Below are 14892 nucleotides of genomic sequence, written 5' to 3' on the forward strand. Positions count from 1 at the left end.
TTAGGTATTTACCAATATCCTACACTCAATGTAAGACAAACTCCTAATGCATATATTTGGTTCAGATCTAAAGTGTGACATAAATAAATTAGAGCTTAAATTACTTGTCAGAGCAATAGCTTGAGTTTGAGTTTATAACCAAATAAGAGACAGAGATTCACAAGTCTGAAAAATGAATGTTTTTTTATTGTATAAAATAAAAAAGATTTTGAACAAACAAAACCAGTATGGCTTTAAATAGAAAGGGAACAGGACACTGGGGAAAACATTTGCAGATAGTTAACTTGATTATGGTCACATTTCTAAAATGCATAGGGAATTTATTAATATTTGTAAGAACAGGAGCAATTCCTTAACTGATAAGTGGTCAAAAGATAGAACAGACAATTTTCAGAGGAAGAAATCTAAACTATCAATAACCATATGAAAAAATTTCAAAATCACTAAAAATACAGAAAAGCAAATAAAAGAATTCTGAGATAACACTTCACACCCATCAACAAATATGACCAAAATATTTGGCAAAATTGACAAGAAAAGAAAATTATAAATTCTGTAGGCATTTTTGTTATATGAATAAAATTATATTAATGAAGTTTCAATGAAGTTGTATAAGACAACTATTAGGCAAACCCTTTGAATCAGCAACATTAATATTAAAACTATAGGGGGCAGCTGGGTGGCTCAGTGGATTGAGAGCCAGGCCTAGAGATGGGAGGTCCTAGGTTCAAATCTGACCTCAGACTTACTAGCTGAATGATCCTGGGCAAGTCACTTAACCCCCAATGCCTAGCCTTTACCACTCTTCTGCCTTGGAACCAATACACAGTGTTGATTCCAAGATGGAAGGTAAGGGTTTTTAAAAAATATATTTTAAAACTATACTCTCTCCTTCTCTCTCTCTTTATTTATACATATATATATATATCTTTATAGATAAATATATACACATATATATGTATAGGTCTAAAAATATATACATTTCTTTTCATGTTGGCAAAGAAGTACAAACTGAGAAATGTCCCTCAGTTGGAGAATGAATGAACAAGTTATAATATATGAATCTGATAGAATATTGTACTGTAAGAAATAATGAATGTGAAAGTTTCAGCTGGCAAACTAATAAATTCCTATTTCTAATTTTTTTAAAACAGTGAAAGTTGAAATCTCAATTCAAATATTTGTTGTTGCATGTTTAAATATGAAGACAGTTTTAATTCAATAAAAGGTACACATAATGTTTAATCATATTTCTAAACATATAATATCTCTGGAAAGCAAGGAATCCCATAAATGATACTCCCTTTCACTTTTTTTCACAGTTATTCTAGCAAAAATAATAATAATAAATCCCGTTATTATGATAAGGAAAATATATTTGATTATTTTCAGTTTCCTAAGTCCTTTCTTCTTATTAATTATTTAGCATATCATTTTGATTTGGCTAAGAATACTATAGCAAAGCAGCACTCCCTGACTTATGATATCCCAAGAGAGAAATCATTACTCTGAAACAATTTATTGTTAGTATTATTTGTCTTATGCCCCATTAGAGGTGTTAGATGCTTCTTCCATTTTTATGCAGACTGTCCAGTTCAAATTCCTATCATTATGTCTGATATCAAACATTATGTAAAAACTAACGATTTCCAATTTCTTCATATAAAAATATGGATAAATAAACAAAGAAAGGAGAAGGAGGACCTGTGAGGTACAGTTTTTCCAAAATAGCATTAGATGATGCAAAATTCCCCTGAAAATGTCAATATGAACATATTTCCTTGTCCACTAGAGGGGAGAAATTCTATCAAATCTGTAAGAGGAGGGAATATGCGAGTTTATTTCACCTACTCAAAATTCTTAGCCTGGCCAGCACAACCTGCTGCTCTAACAATGTGGGCTTCCAGAAGAAAATATCGGCATTTTTGGGGAGTCTGGTAAAGTAGTACAAATGATTGAATCTAAAAGTCCTCAAGGTGTTAAGAGAGAGGAACTCCCAAAAGAATTATCCTGTTGGTTCACCTTTGTATTGAAGTTGTGTGTGTATGTATGTAAGAATCCATTCACATATGAATTCAGGTTTACATATATGTATATGCATCACATTGAAAGATATAAGAAACAGATTGTACCAGGCAAATCAAACTAATACTATCTTTTTGATCCTTTTATTTCCTAAACTCTTATGGAGATTGCTAAGAACCCTGAACCCTAAATCCTTAGAAACAGCAAGTCCTCAGTTTCCTCAAGGCAGAGGGAAATGTACTGAGAAATACCTCTCTAGAGGTTCATCCTTGTTAATATTGCTATATGCATTACAGACAATGTTAATGAAAAAAATAGAAAATAAGTTAATGCCATCAAAGACCGCTTTCAAATAATTCAACATTAAAATATGTTATCAGTTTGATCATGGAATTTTATCATGGAATAATTTACTCAGTTTTATCAAGGAATTACATTAAATAAGAGAAATTGAAGAATTAACATATTTTCCCCACACTGATCCTAAAGCACCATAAATCCTTTCTGTCTGATTTAGAACTGTCACCTGTCATATGTGCTCACTTCTCTAACTGGAATGTGATCCCTTTAAGAGCAGACATTGTCTTCATTTTCTAATTTTATCCTCAACATTTAGGGCAGTCTTTTGTACAAGGCAAGCACTTAGCAAATGTTCTTTCATTCCTTGTAATATAAATCTATATTAATAAATTTGCCCAATTTGGAAGGTATTTTTCGAAAGTGACATGGATATTTCAGTGTAAAAGCCAACCCTGGACCTGAAGTCTCTTCATTCTGATCCATCATCCAGACAGTTGCCAAAGTTTTCCCCGGAAGGGGAGATTTATGTTACTTTCCAAACCTTGGTTTCCTTTTCCCTCTAAGATGAAATATGAGCTCCTCAGTTTAACATTTAAAGTCCATTTCACCCTGATGGCAACATTTTTCCAGTCCAAATTGTACTTTCTTTCTACACTGCAGGGTTTTGGGGGGAAAAGCTGTCATTCTCTTGGTGATTTTTTTCCTTCTTATTTTTCATGACTGACAATACATCTCCCATTTCCATGCCATCGCACTGACTACCCCTAATATCGATATTTCATGGATTTGGGTGTATATATTGTTATTTTGCCTTGTTTTATCTTTGCCTCACAAAAAGCCTCACTTCCTTTGAAACAGCTCAAGCACCATCTTTTCCAAGATGGTATTCTCAACTGCTAGGACCCTCCCTCGAAACTGTATTTTATTTAACTACTTGACCTTTATTTGTAGCTATTCCAGTTATATGTGGCTTGCCTAAACTAATATATGTACATGTTATCTAACTTAAAAAAAACATCAGCTCCTCGAGAGAAAGCTAATTTGTTACATTTTGTGTTTCTTTCTCTATTATGTAGTATAGTTCCCAGCAAAGAGTAGGTAGTTGACAAGTGTCTACTGACTGATGAATGGAGTCATTTGTTCAGGCTCACATAGCTAGAAACTTTCTAAGATTTGAACTCACGTGTTCTCCATTCCAGGTCCAATATTGTATCTGCAATGGAATGTACATATGAATACATATTTATATACATGCATGTGGACATACATGCATGATATTGACATACATAAGAGGCAAACGTTATATATATGCATCTATAAAATCTTTTGAAACTACATATTAATCAATATGTTTATATAGTAAAATATAGTAAATTATGATATAATATATTCATATATACTTGTTCACATATTTATATATAACTGTATATATGCATATAATTTTTTTAAACCCTTACCTTCTGTCTTGGAGTCAATACTGTGTATTGGCTCCAAGGCAGAAGAGTGGTAAGGGCTAGGCAATGGTGGTCAAGTGACTTGCCCAGGGTCACACAGCTGAGAAGTGTCTGAGGCCAGATTTGAACCTAGGACCTCCCGTCTCTAGGCCTGACTCTCAATCCACTGAGCTACCCAGATGCCCCCTATGCATATAATTTTTAAATTTTATTTTCTAACTTTTAAACTTTTCAATTACATGTAGAAACAGCTTTTGACAATTATTTTCTGACATTTTGTGATTCAGACTCTCTTTCTCCTCCCTCCCCTCCTTCTCTTCCCCATTCTCCTCCTCTCCCTAGGTCAGTAAATACTCTGATACAGTTATACTAGTGTTATCAGGAAATACATATTTTCTTGTTCCTCATACTGTGACAGGAGACACATATCTCCATAAAACTCATGAAGGAAATAAAATAAAAAGGCATGCTTTGATCAAACTCCAACTTATTACTTTTTGGCTTTGCTATATGCACATAAATTTAAAGATGCTCATTGCCTTATGGTAACACTTATGATAAAAACCACTTTAAATTTACTCAGTTGACTAACTTAAGAGATATAATCAAGTCTTAATTATATCCTTAATTGATCTAAATCTTTACACTGTATTAAGACCTGCAAGAATTTGTATTCTATTGGCATAATCTTTGAGAGGCATAGATTGTCTTGAGGACATAATGATTCTCAAAGTAGAATTTTAGTGGAAGGATTAAGAAGCAAATCATGTTCCTCCTTTTGCCTCCTTTTCCTTATATTAAAATAAGGAGATAGAACAAGATGGCCTCTGAGTTACTTTTTATCTCGAGACTAATGATCATAAGTCTTCCCTCTTACCATATAGGAATGTATCAATCATTAAGCATTTATCAAGTACTTACTATGTGCCTGGCATGTTTCTAAACATATGTGACACAAATAAAAATCGTAGACTTACTAGAAATTACATTTTAATAAGAGAAGACAAGGTACAACAAGGATCTGAAAAATGTTTCAAAGAGAAAAAACAAAAAAGCAAACATTGGAGCTGGTGTGGAAAAATTGGAAGACTAATACACTGTTGTAAACAGATCTGATTATTCTGGAAAACAATTTGAAACCATGGCTAAAGGACTATAAAACTGCACATACTCTTTGATCTGGAAATACCTCTACTAATTCTGTGTCTCAAAAAGATTTTTTTAAAAAGGAGAACTCATTTGAACAAAGTCATTCATAGCAGCTCTTTTGTGGTAGCAAAGAACTGGAAAATGAAGGGGATGCCCATTAATTGGTAATGACTGAACAAATGTAAAATTATAATGCGATACTTTTGTACTATAAAAATGATTAGTAGGATAACTTATATGAACTAATGAAAACTGAAGTGAGCAAAACCAGAAAAAATTGTATAGAGTAACAGCAATATTTATCGTGATCAATATACATAACTTGGCTTCTCAACAATACAATAATCTACGGTAATTTTAAAGTACTCATGATGAAAAATGCTATCCACCTCTAGAGAAAGAAGTATGAAGTCTGAATGCAGATCTAAGTGTGCTATTTTTTATCTTTATGTTTTGGATAGTTATTTTTGTCTGTGGTTTCTTTCACTATGTGACTAAGATGGAAATAAGTTTTGCATGATTGCACATGTATAATGTATATGAAATTGCTTGTAGCCTCATGGAAGAAGGAGGGAAAAGAAAGAAGAAAAATTGGAACTTAAAGTTTTTGAGGAAAAAAATGGAAATTATTTTTGTGTATAATAGGGAAAAATAAAGTATTATTCTTTTAAAGTAGACTAAAAAAGAGAGGAGAGGAAGAGAGCTAATTAAATTCAGAGAGTCTGACCCCAAAGCAAGAGTGTAATAAAAGATTGCTGTCCTGAAATGCTCCCCAAAATGAAGGCCCCAGGAAGAATTCATCACTAAGACAAAGTGCCCTTTTAGATGTAGTTTTCCAGAGTGAGAAGGTTTCTGACACTAAAGAAAGATGAGGATTGAGTGCAGGCAATTAGGGTTGTTAATTTTGAGATCACTGGTAACTTTGGAGAAAACAATTTCAATAGAAGGATGGACTTGGATGTCAGAAGAGTATTGAATGTAGATTGCTTTTTAAAAGGATTTACTTGAGAAAGGAAGAGGGAATATAGAAAAATATAGTAAGGGGATGGAATAACAGTTACATTAATAGAATAACTATTTGTATATCAAAACTTTAGAAGAAATTATTTGTTATGAATACTCCTTTTGGTTGGTGTAAGAAATCTTAAGAAAAGATACAGTTTAACTTCCTCATTTAATAGGTGAGAAAAAGTGAGGACCTGAGAGGTTAATTGACTTTTCAAGAACACAAAATTGTTTACGAATTACTATTTTATTTTGATAGTCATTGAACAAATCTTTCAAAAGGGCTTCTATGCTAGCCTTATTAAAGAAGTAACATCAACAGTAAAATATTGTTTCTTATCTTAAAAAGCTAGAGTCAGAGAACAGAACTCTTTAAAACCAATTTTATTGATATTTATATATGTATATAAAACTTGATCAACTATTAGGTACATCATGGATATGTACAATATATGGTGTTTTGAATGGTATGGCCTACAATGTTTTGATTCATTCCAGACAGAAAAAAATGTAGGTGTATGTGGCGGAGTAGTAGAGCAGAAAACCCTCCTTCCTGGTCATAAGTGGGGAAAGAAGATGGAAAAAAATTCAATTGAACTGGTTGAACAATATTACAGAATGGCAGTTTCAGGACGTATGGGTGACTGATGCTACTTTATGAAAAGACTACAGAGGAGTATTGACTTTTTCTACCTCATAAAGGTTTCTACTTTTATTATAGCCAAGTAAAACATGGTAAATAATATAAGGTCAAACTTACCATGCAATTCACTCTGGCAATTGTTCATCTAATTTACTGAGTTGGCACATAAGGTAGCAGGAAATTGAGACTCAGGCAAATCTCTTTCAACAAGACACTATCAAAGAAGTTGCCCTCTGGATCTGTCCTGAATGGCACAGTAGCTGATGCAGTCCCTAAATAAATTAGCAAGCTCACATTATTTGACAAAATGCCTTATCCAGACCAAGCAACCTTTGCAAACACCAGTTTATTGGAATACAAAAATGAGCAGCTGTCTTCCCAAAGTGCATTTAAGGATAATGCAGTTTATTTTCTAGTTCCTATGGAAGAGAATGTATCTCTTTTTTTTCCTATCACTGCTGAGCTATATTTCATTTACTCAAGTCTTAGAAAAAGGTACCCATGGAAAAAATAGTAAATTTTAATTTTAAAAAGTCAGTTCTGCTATAAGTCTTAAAACCTATTGTGATTCGAACTCATGTGCAATTGGAGTGCTAAATTTTTTAAAGAAAATTCTACAAATGACATAATTATTTACATACAATAATATTTTTTTCACATGGGTAAAAAAGAAAACATGGAAAAGTTAGAGCTAAAAATGTCAAAGGCAAGTTTTATTTTTTCTTTGTTTCTTTGTGTTTTTTTTTTGTATCATAGGCTATAAAATTTAGTTGCAAACAACATTAAAAGTAATTAAAATTCAGTGTCACCCTTTCTGACTACAATGAAGGAGTTAACGAATATTTTTCTCAGACTATCTACTTATACTTGCAAAAGGATAAAAAGAAAATAAACTGAGTTTCACTGGCACAGCCTAAGCCAAGATTTACAGTCTTGGGATGTGCCCTAACTTTATGGCTGTACCCAAACCACAGTACATACCTAGTAGGTTACCCAAGCCTGAATATATCTACTGGCTTATTAAACTTGTTAATATATCTTGGCTTTCCTTTTGTTTGAGCTCTTTAACAAAGAACTTAACTCATTTCCAAGCCTTGTTTCACCTATTTCACCAGAGATGAGATGTCCTGTTTGCCTCCAAACAGTACTGAAGAATAACAAATTTGCTTCCCATAGCCATGCTTCAATGAAAAAAAGTAAAACTCCAAATGTGTTGTCTTTCCTGACACTTTTCTCATGATTCAGTATATTTTCTATACCATGAATGAATATTGATATTCTGTAATTTCCATTTTCCTTGTTTCTAATAATATTCTTCTCTAACAAATTTTACTTCCTTTCATTCTTCACAAATTGATTATATATATATATATATACATATCAATTATTTCCCTTTGTATAATACTGATACATATGTGTGTATAGGTTTATAAATTATACTTTCGATACCCAGATTGAAACCTGAACAACTGTAAATAAGGTATTTCCCTTTTTTAGTTTCTTAAGAACATTGTATTTTCTTTCTGTATCAAAAATATGCATCTTAGTGTTTTGCAATTAATAAGTGATTAATAAATTCTTATTCATTCATTATTTCTCCTCCTTTTTTATGATGACATATGTTATTAAAATATCCTGTCTTTCTAGGTACTAAGGTTGATCCCAAGGGCCAGCGATCCCTGAAATAATTATTTCTCTTTCAATAAAGGGTAAAATATTAAGAAAGTTAACAAAAATTCAATTGTCTATGAATGTCTCAAATTTTGACTCTTGGCTTTTGGTAAATAAAAAGCAAAATTTTATAGATTACTATTATTCTTGTTTATAACAACATAATATAACATATGGGGTAATTTTCCCATAGTAAAATTCATTGAATTTTTTTCTCAAATTATATGAATTTCAATTTGTGATTAGGAATAGCATGCCAGTTTACTCTTTAGTAAGCTATATTTACAAGCAGTGCATGACTGCCACATTCTTTCCGTTTACAAATATAAGTTGGCTGAGCTCAAACTCTTTGCATCTAAGTTAGTTCAGTTTAGTCTAATTCTGATTCACTATGATTGTTTTCCTCCTAGTAAATTCACTTATATTAACATATTTCTATCATTCCAGAAAGCTAATGTCTTCTCAGGGCTAATCTAGCCTCCCAATTATCTTTAAGTATTTTTACAAGGTTAAAGGCTTTCCTTTGATTGTACTATATTTAGTCAATCCAGACTGAAATTCTGTTAAGTATTTATTGTCAAATAAATCTGAGGCATTTATGTCAAGATGATCCCTTAACCATTTAGTTTGTTAGAGTTGAAGCTAGTACTTCTGACACCTGAAGTAAATATCCAGAAAGATATACTCAAATCAAAATTCAGTTCTGGAGAATGAGGCTACATCTCCCCAAGACAAAAAAATATCTGGCTTAATTTTCAATCAGAGGCAAAAATGATCTGAGATATAACATCTTTACTATCTAGATAATCTTGCAAACAGGAGCAGAGAGGGGCCTGGGCTTAAGAGGAATTTATATGCAGCATAATCACTGGAAAGAGGAAGGAAATGAACCTTCAGATACCTTTCTTTATTTTAGATAACTTCATTCATAATTATAATCTCAGCTATTTCTTCACAATAAAGTTGCATAAATTCTGTCATTGTCCTCTTTCAATTTTCTGGACCAAAGTTACAGGTGTCCCACTCTAGTTATATCTTGAAAAAGTACTATTGATACTTTCCTTCTGAACCTGTATCAAAAATTATGACATTTTCCCTTGATTACCCTATTAGACATCCACTTCATGCACCTGTTGAAATGCTTTCATTTAAATTTCAAATTCTAGCTTTCAATAGATTATTGATTTAAAATAATTTCTTGCTTCCTTCAATTTAATTCTACCCGCATTTATTGAGCCCCTACTATGTTCCTGACATTGGGTATTAAGACAGAAGTATAGTATTCCATGATCTCAAGGAGGTTATATTTTATGTGAAAAAGATTTACTGATAACTATGAAGAATAGGTTCAAACACTATAGTCTGTTTGAATCCCTATATTGTCAGATACTTTAGGTTTATGCTTACTTTCTTTTTCTGTATTTTTGTCCACTTTAATTGAGTTATTTCACCTAATATTTGCTGATAATTATAAATTTCTTGATGTTCTACTGAAAAACCAAATATAGTTGTTCTAATCTTTCCCCTGATCATCCTATATTGAGTTTTATCTCAATTATCAATCTAGTAAGATACTACTCAACTCATACAGATATGTTATGATTTGGGAGAAAAGGTGTTTGCATGTTAAGTGTGAACAATCAGACATGCATTTGGAGTTAGTTTACAATGTTGAGTTGCACTTCTGTACTTTAAAAATTATAATGAAAAAACTTACCTTCTTTCTTATAATCAATATCATGCATGATTCCAAGGCATAAAGGATTATGAACTAAGCAATGGGGTTTAAGTAATTTACTCAGTGTCACAGAGCTAGAAAGTTTCTGAGATCAGATTTGAACCCCAAACCTGCCTCCTCTAATACCTTTAAAAATATGACTCGTGAAGAGGCCTTTTGTGGATAGTAAAGGTTCAATCTATTGCAATAGAAGAAAGAGTAACTAACTGGTGCATATGGGGAACTTATAAAAATGTAATTATGAATGATATTCCCTAACTAATTTAGAAAATTACATTAACAACATATGAAAGTGATACTGTCCTTGATGTTTTTCCTCATTGATGAAAATGCACAAAATTTAGCATAAGTTAGGTTTTTTTTTCATTTTAACTTGATTTGGCTTTTAAAACATCTGTTGCAACTTTGATCTAATAATTTTATTGTGAATGCAATATGGTTATGCCACAATGGATACATATACATAAAACTTTCCCTACTAAATTAACACCAAATTATGATCAACATTTTCTCTTCATTTCATGGGAACTATATGAGATCAACTTAAATTTTTAACTAGAATGTGTCAATAAAATCAAGTTCCATAAAGGATATATAGATAATTAGTGTTAAAAAGATTTTAATGATCATTTCATTCAAGCAAGTCTCTCAATTTACAGTGAAAAAACTGAGACAGATAGGTCAAATCACTTGACATTTATCACACATTACGTTAATAGAACTCAGATTCAAAATAAATTCAGAATTGAGTTAGAACTCAGATCTCCTACCTTCTACTCCTGTGTACTTTTGTTTTACCACAATAACTTTTGAATACCCTCTATAGGGCATACTCTTCTTGGGAAAGTAGGCATAGTCTATTGCCAGAACTGCATTTAAAACCTTCCCAATATAGAAGAATGTGCTAGTGTTTGCCCTAGACTAGAATTATTGTTGAGAACTAAGGTTCAACTTCATATTATGATGAGGCATTGAGTTGGGACTTTGTGAGGTTAGATAAAATAAGATCATTTATTTCTCATTCCACAATACAATGTTTGAAAGTGAGAGATTGTCCTGGGGGAAGTAGAGAGGACTGTCACATCATCATCTCATATTCTGTAAGATAGAGTAATGGGAATTGGCAATGTACAGCTCACTGCAGATAACTCATTAGTTTGGGATTGGATGTTGCTTCTTTCATTATGAGATGGCTAAGTTACAAGATATGTGTTTGAAATATCAGCAAAGAAAAATGTCTCTTTGGGGGTTTCCCAGCACTAGGGGAAAGATCTTCACAAAGTGAGTGGGGGTTTTATGAGGCTGTCAATTGATTGAGTGGCAGCTCTCTGTAAAGTAAGTCTGGTGAGATTAGACACTTGAATTTTAATTAAACCCAAATTATTCATTGTTTGATTCAAAATCCCTAAAGGGAAATTGAAAACCATCCAGAAGAGATTCCCAACAGTAATTACTTGTTGTGCAGAAATTTAATTGACTTGCACTACCCAAGTAGACCTAAAGAACTATGATAGTAGGGATTGCCAGAGAAATTTGATTACAGTGCAACTAGTGACAAAGAAGAGAAAATGACCAAAAGGCTACAATGCATGTTTGATATGATGGGGTAGGAAGGAAGTCAGCATTCTTAATATGAACTAAGATGTTCAGTCAGGTTGATTTAGTTTTAAAAAGCTGATATTTTCATTTAAAATCACTCAGTGCAGATCTAAACAGCAAGGATTTTTTTTCTACTTTAATATAGAGCAATAATAACATTTATAGCAGGAATTATATTAAGTGATAATAATTAATAGTTATTCAAATGAATAGCAAGGATTTAATTTTTTTCTTATAATAACCCTGTAAGGTAGGAAGTATAAATTTTCTGATCTCCTTTTTATGCATAAGGAAACTAAAGTTCTTAGGGTTTAAATGACTTGCCCATTATTAATAGCTAGAACAAACCCGAAAGAGTAATTCAAATCTACTATGGAAATGAAAAACAGTAAGCCCTCTAATATATTCAAAAATTGTGTATGTGTGTGTGTGTGTATGTGTGTGTAAGGTGTTCTTCATCTCCCTTGAATTACTGACCAGATTAAACTTTAGTAGTGTTCTTAATGATTTTTTTCAATGACAATTCGAGATGAATGTCCACTTTGTCCATTTTGATCATATCCCCAAATTTTTTTTCATCCTGAGTCTCTCATTCATCTCTATTAGAAAGTTAGTAAGATTTTTCATCAATAGATTTATGAAATCCTGGTTGGTCACTATGTGGATAAGAAGTCAGTTGACCAATATTTTATAGGATTTATATCTATAACTTTTTTTATCCATTCCCCAATTTATGACTATCATATCAGATTTCAACCTCAAAAAGAATTTTAAATATTTTTGTGCATTCTGAATGTTTCTTTTTCTTAGGACTAATACCTCATTTAATTTAGTCTCTTATTTGTCCCACTTCCTTTTCTTTCCCTTCTAATTCTCTGTTGAATAAAATACCTTTCTGTACCCAATTGTGTATTTTTCCATCCTTAACTTGTTCAGATCATGGTGAGATTCAATATAATCCTCTCACATATCCCCTCCTTTTTGTTTATATATTCATTTACCTGTGTATTCTGATTATGAGATAATTTTTCCTCCTTGCTATATGCATTTCTCTCTGTCTTTTTTCCATTCCTTTCTTAAAATCATCAAGACACAGTAGAACTACTCACAAGCCATGACTAATGAAACCTGATGATGAAAAAGTTCAGAGGGGATGATGCCTTTTCTCGTTATTCAAATGCAACAGTTTGTATTTGTTTGTCTTTTATTATTATTCATTCACTTTATCTTTTTTACGTTTCTCTTCACTTCCTTTGTTTGAACTTCAAAGTTATTCTGTAACTCTGATCTTTTAATCAAGAATGCTCTATGGGTACATTTCCCCCATATATAATTGCACTCAATTTTGGTGAGTTGGCCATGCTTCACTATAATTTCATATCTTTCACTTCTGGGAACATCATATTCCATGTTATCTAGTCCTTTATAGTGATGGCTGCTAAATAATTTGTGATCTTATTGCAGCTTCTTAGTAGTTGAATTTTATTTTTGTCTCTGCCTGCTTATAGTATTTTTAAATTTGAAGCTTCTGAAATGTGTGTATGTTTATTTTCTTGAAATATAATGCCTAGACTCTTTCATTAATTCATTTTGTCATGCATATCATTTTCCAGGCCACTTTGCTTCTTCATCATCAGATAGGATAAAATTATGGAACTTGATTACATATTTTTATTCTTCTTTATAATTAATATTAAATAGCATACAATTTAAAAATTAAATACTATTCATGCAAGTTTACCTTTAAAACTTATTTGTAGGTGGCTATAAATTTCTTTCTTATATTTATTATTATCATCATTATAAATTAATATCATTAGGAGCAAAGTGGGGATTGGCTTAGTTCTCCATTAAGAGCCTTCTGGTGCATATAGAAAAGGAAAAACCTCATTATTTATTTTCATTTTCATCCTCTTTAATATCCCCTTATTATTTAAAACCCAATGGGATATAGTCTTATTTTACAACTAAATTTTATTCAGTTTACTGAAGTCAAATGATACATTGATTTATTGCGCCATTTGTCCAGGACCAATCTAATCAAGAAAATGAGGCAGTTACTATCTAAGCTTACACCGATGACTATCAGGTAATAGTTTACAAAATTACATTTCACAAGTACAAAAAAGAAAATAGGAAACCTGTACAGAGAAGATCAAATGACATTTCTTCCACTTATAATCTTAACTCTAAGAAGTTGGTCATAGGGCGTGGGTTGTGGTTTTTAAATTTATTGCTTAAGAATTGTAAAGTAATAAAAAAGTTCTAACAGTTGATATTTTAATAGTATTTTAAAATTATAAAATAGTTTATAACTATTCCTTTTTTTATACTAGGACTCTACCTATCAGGCATATACAATTACTATTCTCATTTTAAAAATAAGCAAATTCAAATTTGCTCAGATAACTTAATTGATTTGCCAATTGTCAAAAAAATCTCAAAGATGAAAGGAAAATTAGTTCTCACTCTCCTAAGATAAAAAGGCCTATTCAGATGATTATCCAAAATAAAATATGAGGCAGTATGTGATATTGCATAGAAGGCAGAACTGGAGCCAGAAAGACTTAAATTCAAATCCTGTCTCATATTTCCTGCAACCAAGAGAAAGGTTCCTGTAGAGGCTTTGACCAAGAAAAAGTTTCCTGCAACCAATAAGGAACATCTTGTGGAGGCTTCAACCAAGAAGAAGGTTGCTAAGGAGGCTCAGAAATAAATCAAAGTGGAGATGGCCAAGGGGGACTGAAAACCAAAAGGTCCTAGAGCCAAAAAATATGTGAAAGAGTTGGGAACCAAAGTCAAGGGCACCAAGAAAAAGGCTAAAATTCCCACAGGCAAGAAAAAAGCTCTCATTTCACTTAAGAAAGTCAAAGAGGAACATAAAACAGAAAAATTCAAGCTTCAAGGAGTCTCAGAAGCAACACCCAAGACCAAAAAGCAAGAGGATTCATATAGCATACAAGCAAAATCTAAAGAGACAGCTGCCATGTCCAAAGCTAGAGGGGCTGGAGGAATTAAGGAGGCCAGTGAAGAACCAAAGACAGGCCCTTTGATACAGCCATACCACTGCTGGGTTTGTACCCCAAAGAGATAATAAGAAAATGTACTTGTACAAAAATATTTATAGCCTTATTCTTTGTGGTGGCAAAAAAATAGAAAAATGAGGGGATGTCCATCAATTGAGGAATGGCTGAACAAATTGTGGTATCTGATGGTGATGGAATACTATTGTGATGAAAGGAATAATGAACTGGATGAATTCCATGTGTACTGGAAAGACCTCCAGGAAGTGATGCAGAGCAAAAAGA

The sequence above is a fragment of the Monodelphis domestica genome, chromosome 8 (assembly GCF_027887165.1).
Source record: "Monodelphis domestica isolate mMonDom1 chromosome 8, mMonDom1.pri, whole genome shotgun sequence".
Taxonomy (NCBI): domain Eukaryota; kingdom Metazoa; phylum Chordata; class Mammalia; order Didelphimorphia; family Didelphidae; genus Monodelphis; species Monodelphis domestica.